Source organism: Heliangelus exortis, chromosome 5 (assembly GCF_036169615.1).
Source record: "Heliangelus exortis chromosome 5, bHelExo1.hap1, whole genome shotgun sequence".
In the NCBI taxonomy this organism is placed as follows: Eukaryota; Metazoa; Chordata; class Aves; order Apodiformes; family Trochilidae; genus Heliangelus; species Heliangelus exortis.
Genome location: NC_092426.1, coordinates 1,661,229 through 1,669,866, shown reverse-complemented (window position 1 = coordinate 1,669,866; position 8,638 = coordinate 1,661,229). Strand labels below are relative to the sequence as shown.

Below are 8,638 nucleotides of genomic sequence, written 5' to 3'. Positions count from 1 at the left end.
ATTTCAGCCAAATCTCCCCCTCCCCTGGTTAGTCACCAGTTTATTTTAAGACAAGTCCTGATGAGGTGTTACAGTAGGAGGGAAATCACATACAAGTCTTTAATTAGAAGTTTCTTTCCACGCTCAATGATGCTCCTGGAAGAATTTGTGGGTCTAATTGGTGCTGCTCTCCTCCTTGTTCTAAAAAAAAAAAGCCAGGGCTGAGCTGATGTGAGAGGGAAGTTCCCCTTCCAGCCCATCAGGTGGTGGGTGGTGGGATGGGGAAGGAAAAGCAGGCAGGGAGCTGAGGAGAGAGGAAGGAGCTGTGGGGGTGGAGGAGAAAACAATCAGGAGAGGTGGTCTGAGGGGCTGACAGGTAGAAGGTGGGGGTGACATTGAGAAAATTTTTTTCAGGTGGAAAAGCTCTAGAAAGTTTTGTTTTTTCCAGAAGCTGCGGCACTCTCAGAGTTAAAATAAAATAAAATAAAATAAAATTATAGACTGTTGCTCTTAAGGCATTTTTTTATTGACCATGTCAGTCTACCAGAGTTCAGTAAGCATCTGTTAATGTGAATGCAATAAATGACTTGCAGAAGGGAAAGGAGTCACTGTTCACCATGTCTTGGCTGGAGACTTTCAAAGCTTTGCCTGTAACAACAGCAAGAATGGATTATGAAATATCAAAAGAGTGAAGCACTGAAATGAAACTTCTCCTCAGCCCTTCCTGCACACCATTTAAAGGATGAAAATGTAGAGGTCAAGTACCCAAAGCATCAAGGCACCTTAAAAGCAGAGGTTAACTCCAACTTCATTATTAAATATTGAATGTTCTGTGCAAACACACTTTTTATTCCCTCGCTTGCTCGATGAACTCAATGGATTGAAAATGTTCTCTCTGAGAGATGAGAAATACTTGACATGTGTTCCAGCATCAGGATTGATCCTGGTGCTGTTCTGCAGAGCAACCAGAAATCAGGAGTGCTAAAGGCCACGTTATTGCCAAACCAGCAGCTTGCTTTGAATTCCCCTTTGGGTGGTTTTTCAATTCTTCTGTTCGGACTTTATGGATCAGTCACCTCTTTCCTTTGAATTAGCTTTGACCTCCCAACTTTCAGGAAGGGATTCCCATGGAATCAGAGTTGTTTGGGCTGGAAAAGACCTTGAAGAGCATGAAGTCCAAGCATTCTTGCAGAGGATCTATAGGAGGCAAGCAACCAGCTGTGTCATGCTGATTGGTTCCAGGTCACTTTGCCATTCCTGCCATCCAAAATGTTGAAAAGAAATTTAAGCAGAACATTTTTTTTTTTTTGCCAGATCTGTATCTTTTCCATTCTTTACCTTGCTCATCACCCAAACACATTTTCAGCCAGAGCACCTACAGAAGAATGCAACTTCCAGATGTTTTGTTAAATATTTGCCTGGAAATGCCAGGGATTGAAGTATCTGTGTCCCACACAGTGACGAGTAGAGGACCAGGAGTCTTCTCTGGCTACTACCAAAAGATTTTTGGGGGCTAATTCAGCTCTAGTTAGGAAGATGTGGGAGCATTCATGGTTTGGGAGACAAACTCCACACACTCTCTGCTAGTCCTGTTCAAGGTCAAATGATGTCCACTTGTGGGCTCCTTCAGGTCCAGCTTGGGGAATTCTCCATCGTGTGGTGCTGCCTGGGGGGTGATCTCCTGCAATGCTTTGGGCAGATAAAAAAAATACTGCCCAAGGAGGGGTAGAAAAAAAAATGAAGCTATAATCAGAATAACATCTGCTGACAGTTCAGATGTTACTGGAACTTCTTGAATTTTAACTAGATTGTTTTGAGCTACCAGGATTTGGGTTGGGTTTGGTTTTTAAGGTTGATGCTTGTTTTTTTTTTTATTAATATCCTCCTGATTGATCAGTTTGGATTGATTGATTGATTAGGTGACTGATTGATTAGCTGGGCATGGAAACAGCTCCCATAAACCACTATCACAGACATTACTGCTTGATTCTGCTGGAGCAAAGAAAAGAGGGATAAGGGATTGTAGCATGCACTGCTCATCCTGATGGTGATCCTGTAGATCTCTCTCTCTCTCTCTCTCTCCATTTTTGTGCAGATGAAGTTTGCCAATGTCAAACACATCAGGGAACCAATCTTTTTGCAAAATGTTTCACATATGAATCATGGGTGCAAACCAATCCAAGCTCCAGGGTTATTGAGTTTTCTGCCTCGTTCTCACAGCAACTTTAAAGGTGTTTCCAGGCCCTGACACTGACCTGGACAGGCACAGACCTGAATCCTCTTAACCCCTTCAGTCACCTTCATCCCTGAGACAGGCTGGCTGCAGGCAATGATGGGAAATGATCCCTGGCTCCTTTTGTCTTCCAGTCACAAATTGGTTGGGAAATATCCATGGGTTGATAGGGAAAGGCCAGCTGGAATCAGCAGGATGTGTGGCAGAAGCATCACATCAGCCATGGGCAGGGGCTGCCAGAGAGCTCCTCATGCCCCAGGGTTTGGGCATGGACCATTTCTCCTCCTTCCAAGGGTCTGTTTGTCCTCTCAGTGTTTTCCAAGGGTTAATTCTCTGCCTGCACATTTCTCTTCATATCATGAAAATCTGTGTTCCCTTCATTCCCTTGGCCAGCTCCTGGAGGACTTGAATTGATGATACTAAACCTGTAACCCCTGGGCAGCCTCCCAAAGAATTTTTCCATGGAGCAGCACACTTAGAATTCCAAATGGCAGCTGCTTTATAACAAACCTTTATTACCCTTCAGAAGCAGTCAAAGCTGCCTTGCCTGGCTGCTTTTCTTCCAGACTCTCTTCTTTGACCCTTCATAAGGCATTTCTTTGGACTTTTCCTTTTTGACTTCTTTCCTGTTTCCCAGCAGCATCCATAGTGAAAATCCTGGCTTCTGGTTATCAGAGAAAAAAGGAAATTTATAGCATTTCTGGGAGTGCCTGGTGCTAGGGAGAATCTGCAACACCAACTCTCCCTTCAGCCTTTTTATTGCTGCCTTTCATTTTGTTTAAACCCCTCTGTGATGGACTTCCTTGCCCTCCTAAATCTGGAAGATCTTTTACAAGAGGAGCAAGGTGATGCCAACAAAACAACCTTGTTTGCACCCAACAAAATCCTCAGAGCAGCCACTCAGGGCTGGAAGGCTCAAGGTGAACCTGTGGTGGGTGTGGGGGTTTTTTTTGTCTCCAGAAAGAAGTCATTAAAGGACTGATGGAAATGCCAATCTTTTTATCATGTTAATAAATCAAGAAAAGAAGTGCACATCCATATCTTCTCCAGACATCTGATGTAATTGTTCAGCCTTCCAACCAATATCAGAAAATTATGCACATTTTCAACTTATTATGCAAAGGTTATTGACTGGGGAAAATTCTATGTTTATCCATTCCCTAAAAATTATGCAATTTACCACAGAGTAACTCTTTGGAAAATGCAGACAGCAACTGGAAATGGGAGAATCTAAAATTTCACAGGTCCCATAGTTAAAAATATAAAACCAAACAAATATTGTAGAACAAACTTTTAACTGTGTCCAAGGCTGGGTCTGCCCCAGGGTGTAACAACTCCAGAATGAATTTCACAGCAGGTTTTCCAGGTACTGTTTGGAATAGCTTGATCTACCCTGGAAAGGGAATGTTATTTCTATGACTATGGGGTAAGCAAGTCCTGAAGAATGGGGAAACCAAAGCCCTGGGGGGAGAGAACAGCATTGCCCTTTCCAAGCAGTGAGGATGTTCTGAAGGGTTCCAACTTTTCCCTACTTTTCAGCCTTGAGTCCATCAGGTGGTCCAATGAAAACCATTCCTTTTTTGCTACCACCAAGCCATCATTTCAAAATTCTCATCTTTAAATATCTGTTTTTCAAAGCATCAGCCTTAGGATCTCTTCAGTCAGCCTGAAACTTCTGACACTGCTCCTGTTTGCATTCCTGTTGTAGCCTGAATCCTTTCTGGGATTAGTTCAGCTTCCATCATTCAGCAGCTACCCAAGCCACAGTTTTCCAAGAACACCTTGATGATTTTCATCCTTCTGACTGTGGGTTTTGCAGTGTTGTCCCTCAGCTCCCTTTTGCCTGGAGCACGGGGTTGCAGGGATTGGATTTCTCTCCTGGCCCCACTTCAAGCTTTGCCTTTTACATTGTCCTCCCAACCAGATGTGCTGCCAGCTCCATGGCAGGAAGCAAATGAACACATAGTTAGGTTAAAAATTAGAGAATGGCCAGGAGTTTCATGGGTCTATTTTGGCTTTGCCCCTTCAGAAGAAATCATTTTGACTGAAAAGCATTGTGTCAGCTGTTTTCTGCATCTGGTACAAATCCCCCCCAAAGATATCACTGCAGATTCCTCTGCTCAGCCTTAAATCTGACAAAAGGAAATGTAGAGCTCTCAGGATTTGCATCTGAGAGATTCCACCCAGCAGAACCAAGCTATGGTATAAGCAGCATTTCTGCTAGAGATAGAATAGATTGCATAAAATTTTGTTGTTTTTTTTTCCCTTGTGTTTGATTCATTAAACTTTTTTTCAACATAACACACACCAAAGGCCAGGAAAAAAAAACCACAAAAAACAGAGTAAAAAAATTCTGTAGTTTTTTTTCCTTCCTTCCTTTTGAAATGCACCAGAAGTTACAGACCTGAATATTGTGATATGAAAAATCCACCTTTTATAATTTGTTAATCCCAGTCTTGTAGTGCTATGACAACTCATCTGGATGAAAAGGGAAATTTTGTGTAATTACTTCTCCTCTACTTCTTATTTTCATTAAAAAAGGAAAACAGCACATACATACATTTCTTTCTTTTTATAAAACAAAGGTGATCCTTTTGTGTTTTTAGGGTTCTAATATGTGAAATATTTAACTACTTTTCTTAAAACTTCAGGCTCAAATTGAAATCTTTGGGTATTACACAGAAGGTCAACACTTGTTTTCTTAAAAAAAAAGTTACACCTGCAGTGATGCTCTCAGCAAATGACAAAATCAACATTAAACAAAACTCCTGATGCTCTCTCCTGAGCAATAGAATCCTCCTCTCATTTTTAAATGATCCTTTCATTGGTAAAATTAGCTGAGATAAAAGCCTGATCTGCAAATGAAGGCATCAGCAGGGCAATTATTATAAACCTTAGTGAAGCACTTACAATTTTTTATTCAGGTATGGTGGCTTGGAAAGTTGCAGTTTAAAGGACAATTGAAAAATAAATACCTTTATGATTAGAATGATTTTTTTTTCTTCACCTCAACCACCCCCCTGAACCTACTGAACCTACTGAAAAGTGGTATTAAAAAAAGGAAAAAGAGGACAGAGAGACCCCAGATGACCCTGATGAAGTGTTAAAGCTCCCAGCATCTGTGAAGTGGGCACAACTGGGAAGCTGTTGGGGGAAACAAATTCTTTTCTGCAGTTTGCTAGAGTACATCACCATAATTAAAATATTTCATTTCCAACCTCTCTAGCATAAATTTTCATTATAATACAAAATGGTACTTGAAATTAATTACTTTTATGTCTCAACTCAGTAGCAACCAACTTCCCTGACACTTGGGATGTCAGTTCTAATGACACCAGGGCTGGAAGCAGGGACTTTACCTCTTCAGCTTTCCTCCCTCACCACTCAGGAACTGCTGCACTGAAATGACCCAGACCACTGAGGAAACTGAGCACTTTATTTATGGAAAAATACCAGGAAAAACTCCCTGCCTCCCACCCCAGCCAAGGATCCTGATGGCAGAGTTACTGCTTTGGCCAGCATCAGCTCCCAGTGACTCCACCAATGCTCTCTCCGGTGCATCCTATTTCCAGGTTTGGTGTAAATCCCAGGAATGGGCAACAGCAGCACAGAAACTTCCCTAAGAAATTCAGCACCAATGTGACCACAGAGCCTGGTTGCCAGCTGAATGATGTAAAGCCAGAAAAACACAGAACCTTAAAAAAACAAGAGAGGAAGGACATGAAAATTGCAAAGCTCCTTACAAAGCCAAGGGCTGCTTTATGGTTTTTTCAGCTCCCAGAGTGAAGAATTCCTGGAATTCCAGATGTCATGCAACATATCCATGCTGACTGCTCTGGGATTCTTCTGCCTCTTGGCTTCTTCAGCATCTTTATGTCTCATTCTGAGGGAGACCTCAGAGCACCTTCCAGTGCCTGAAGGGGCTCCAGGAAAGCTGGGGAGGGACTGGGGACAAGGGCAGGGAGGGATGGGATGAGGGGGAAGGGTTTCCAGATGCAAGAGGGGAGATGGAGAGGAGATCTTGGGGAGGGAGAAATAGTTTGTTGTGAGGGTGCTGAGCCCCTGTGCCAGGTTTCCCAGAGAAGCTGTGGCTGCCCCATCCCTGGCAGTGTCTCAGCCCAGGTTGGATGGGGCTTGGAGCAACCTGGGCTGGTGGGAGGTGTCCCTGGGCATGGCAGGGGGTGACAATGGAGGAGCTTTAAGGTCCCTCCCAACCCAAACCAGTCTGGGATTCCATAATTTCCTAAAGCTGCTTCTTCAGCACATCCACTTTATCTGCTGCAGCCCTTGCTCAAAAAGCCAAGGCTGAGCCAGACACATGTTGATTTTTAAGCAGAGTTTATTTAAGGGGAAATGAGAGGAAAGAAATTAATTCTTGGATCACTGCTGAGCTGTTCTTTGGGTTTGGCTTTGCATTGGCCTTTTCTCTCTCAAATGAATTCCTGAATTATTTTATTAATGGCAATATGGGCAGATGGACTTGAGAACGTAACTCTTCACTGACTCAAATGAGAATCCAAAGTAATTAAATATTTTATAGCTTGCTTAAAACTTTATTCTGCTTTTTCCAACCACCATAAAGCAGCTCTCTAGCTCAGCAGCTGCTTTGCTTGTTTCAGCTCTCTGGACATTGCCCACTGCTGCCATTTCACCCACACACACTCTCTCATATAAAGCCCCACAATTTAAACACCATCTTGCAAATATTTCCTCTGCTTTCCCCTCACCAACACTCAGTGCTAATTGCTCTCCTGCTATTTATTAGGTTTCCTGCTGACCACTGATCACGGTGTGCCCAGGCGTTGGTGTGAGGGGAAATCAGTGATGCAAATCCCAGCCCCTCTCTCTTCTGACTCCAAAGATGGTGGCAAAAATACAGCACAAGACTCTGCCAGAAAATTTTGGTTGCTTTGTCATTACTTTTCTCCTCTCACCCCTGTTCTCTGCTACCTTCACCTCTCCACACTCTGGCCCTGAAGCTGCTCCAGCAGAACCAGCCCTTGCTCCTCTGGTTTTGCTTTTGGAGGAGCTCTCAGGGTTCTCCTGGCTCTGGTGTCACCTGCACTGGCTGGTGCCAGGGGGACTTTGTGGTTGAGGGTTGGGTTTTTGTGGGTTTTTATTTATAGATCACTTGGAAGGGACCTTAAGTGACCATCTGACCACTTCAAGGTTTAATAAAAATTAAAGCATATAACTAAAGGCATAGATAAAAGGGTCTGTTCAGGCTGGAGAAGAGAAGGCTGAGGGGAGAGCTCCTGCCCATGATCCAGGACTTCAGGGGGGGTCCAGAGCAGCTGGAGACTCCCTATGGACAAGGAGTCCCATGGACAAGACAAGGGGCAATGGGCACAAGGTGCTCCTGGGCAGATTCCCATTGGACACCAGAGGAAAATGTTTCCCCATGAGGACAGTCAGAGCTTGGAATGGTCTCCCAGGGGAAGGGGGGATTCCCCCACTCTGGAAAGTTTGAAGTCTCAGCTCCAGGGGGTGCTGAGACATCTCAGAGAAACAAGAATCTGAGAAGGGTTGGAGCAGATGGGCCTTGGGGGCCCTTCCCACCTGATGTTCTGGGATTCTGTGATGCAGCTTGAGCAGGGGCCCTGATTTGAGGACAGAAGAGCATCTTCCACTGGGTGGACTTGGAGGCTTCCACCCTTGCTCTGAGCGTATGGGGACTGGGTAAGGATGAGGGAAGGGAAGAGCAGCAGAATCAGACCCTTGGTGCACGTTTCAAGCCGATGCTGAACAGGAGCAGATTTTGAACCATCCCAAGCTGACAAAAGGACCATGCAGCAGCTGAGAGGTGAGATGGCACCTGAGGGCATGGAGAAGGAAACCAGGACCAAGAATAAGCCCCAGCTCTCAGATGGCTGAGCAGCATCCCCACTCTACTGCAGCTGCAGGCAAAACAGAAGAGGATGAAGCACCAGCAGATGGCAGCCAGGGACACGCAGCGGTGTCTCCTCTGGAGGGTCAGGGACATTTTTTTTATTTGGAGCAAAGCTGAATGGTTTCAAACTTGAAGAGGGGAGATTTAGGTTTGGCAGTAGGAATAAATTGTTTAATTTGAGGGTGCTGAGCCCCTGTGCCAGGTTTCCCAGAGAAGCTGTGGCTGCCCCATCCCTGGCAGTGTCTCAGCCCAGGTTGGATGGGGCTTGGAGCAACCTGGGCTGGTGGGAGGTGTCCCTGACCATGGCAGGGGGTGGCAATGGAGGAGCTTTAAGGTCCCTCCCAACCCTGACAATTCTGTGCCAGTGGGACACATCCCCACAGGGATGCTGCTCACTTTCTGGACCCTCTGGGTTGATCCTTAACCTCTTGTTTTCTGAACTTCAATCCTGTTAGCACAGAGAGGTGGCACATGAGCTCCCACTGTATTCATTTGACTCTCCTGAACATGGGTTTAGGGGATTTCCTCAGTTTCCT

At 44.7% G+C, this 8,638-nt stretch overlaps 1 long non-coding RNA gene across 1 annotated transcript; it reads right to left on the bottom strand.

Moving 5' to 3' along the window:
* Positions 1 to 503: 503 nt before the first annotated feature.
* Positions 504 to 1,379, bottom strand: LOC139796684 (uncharacterized). The gene is made up of 3 exons (XR_011726092.1): positions 1,318 to 1,379; positions 1,139 to 1,236; positions 504 to 627 (listed from the first exon to the last, which is right to left on the bottom strand). It is a non-coding gene; the product is annotated as an uncharacterized lncRNA (long non-coding RNA).
* Between the last annotated feature and the right edge of the window lie 7,259 nt (positions 1,380 to 8,638).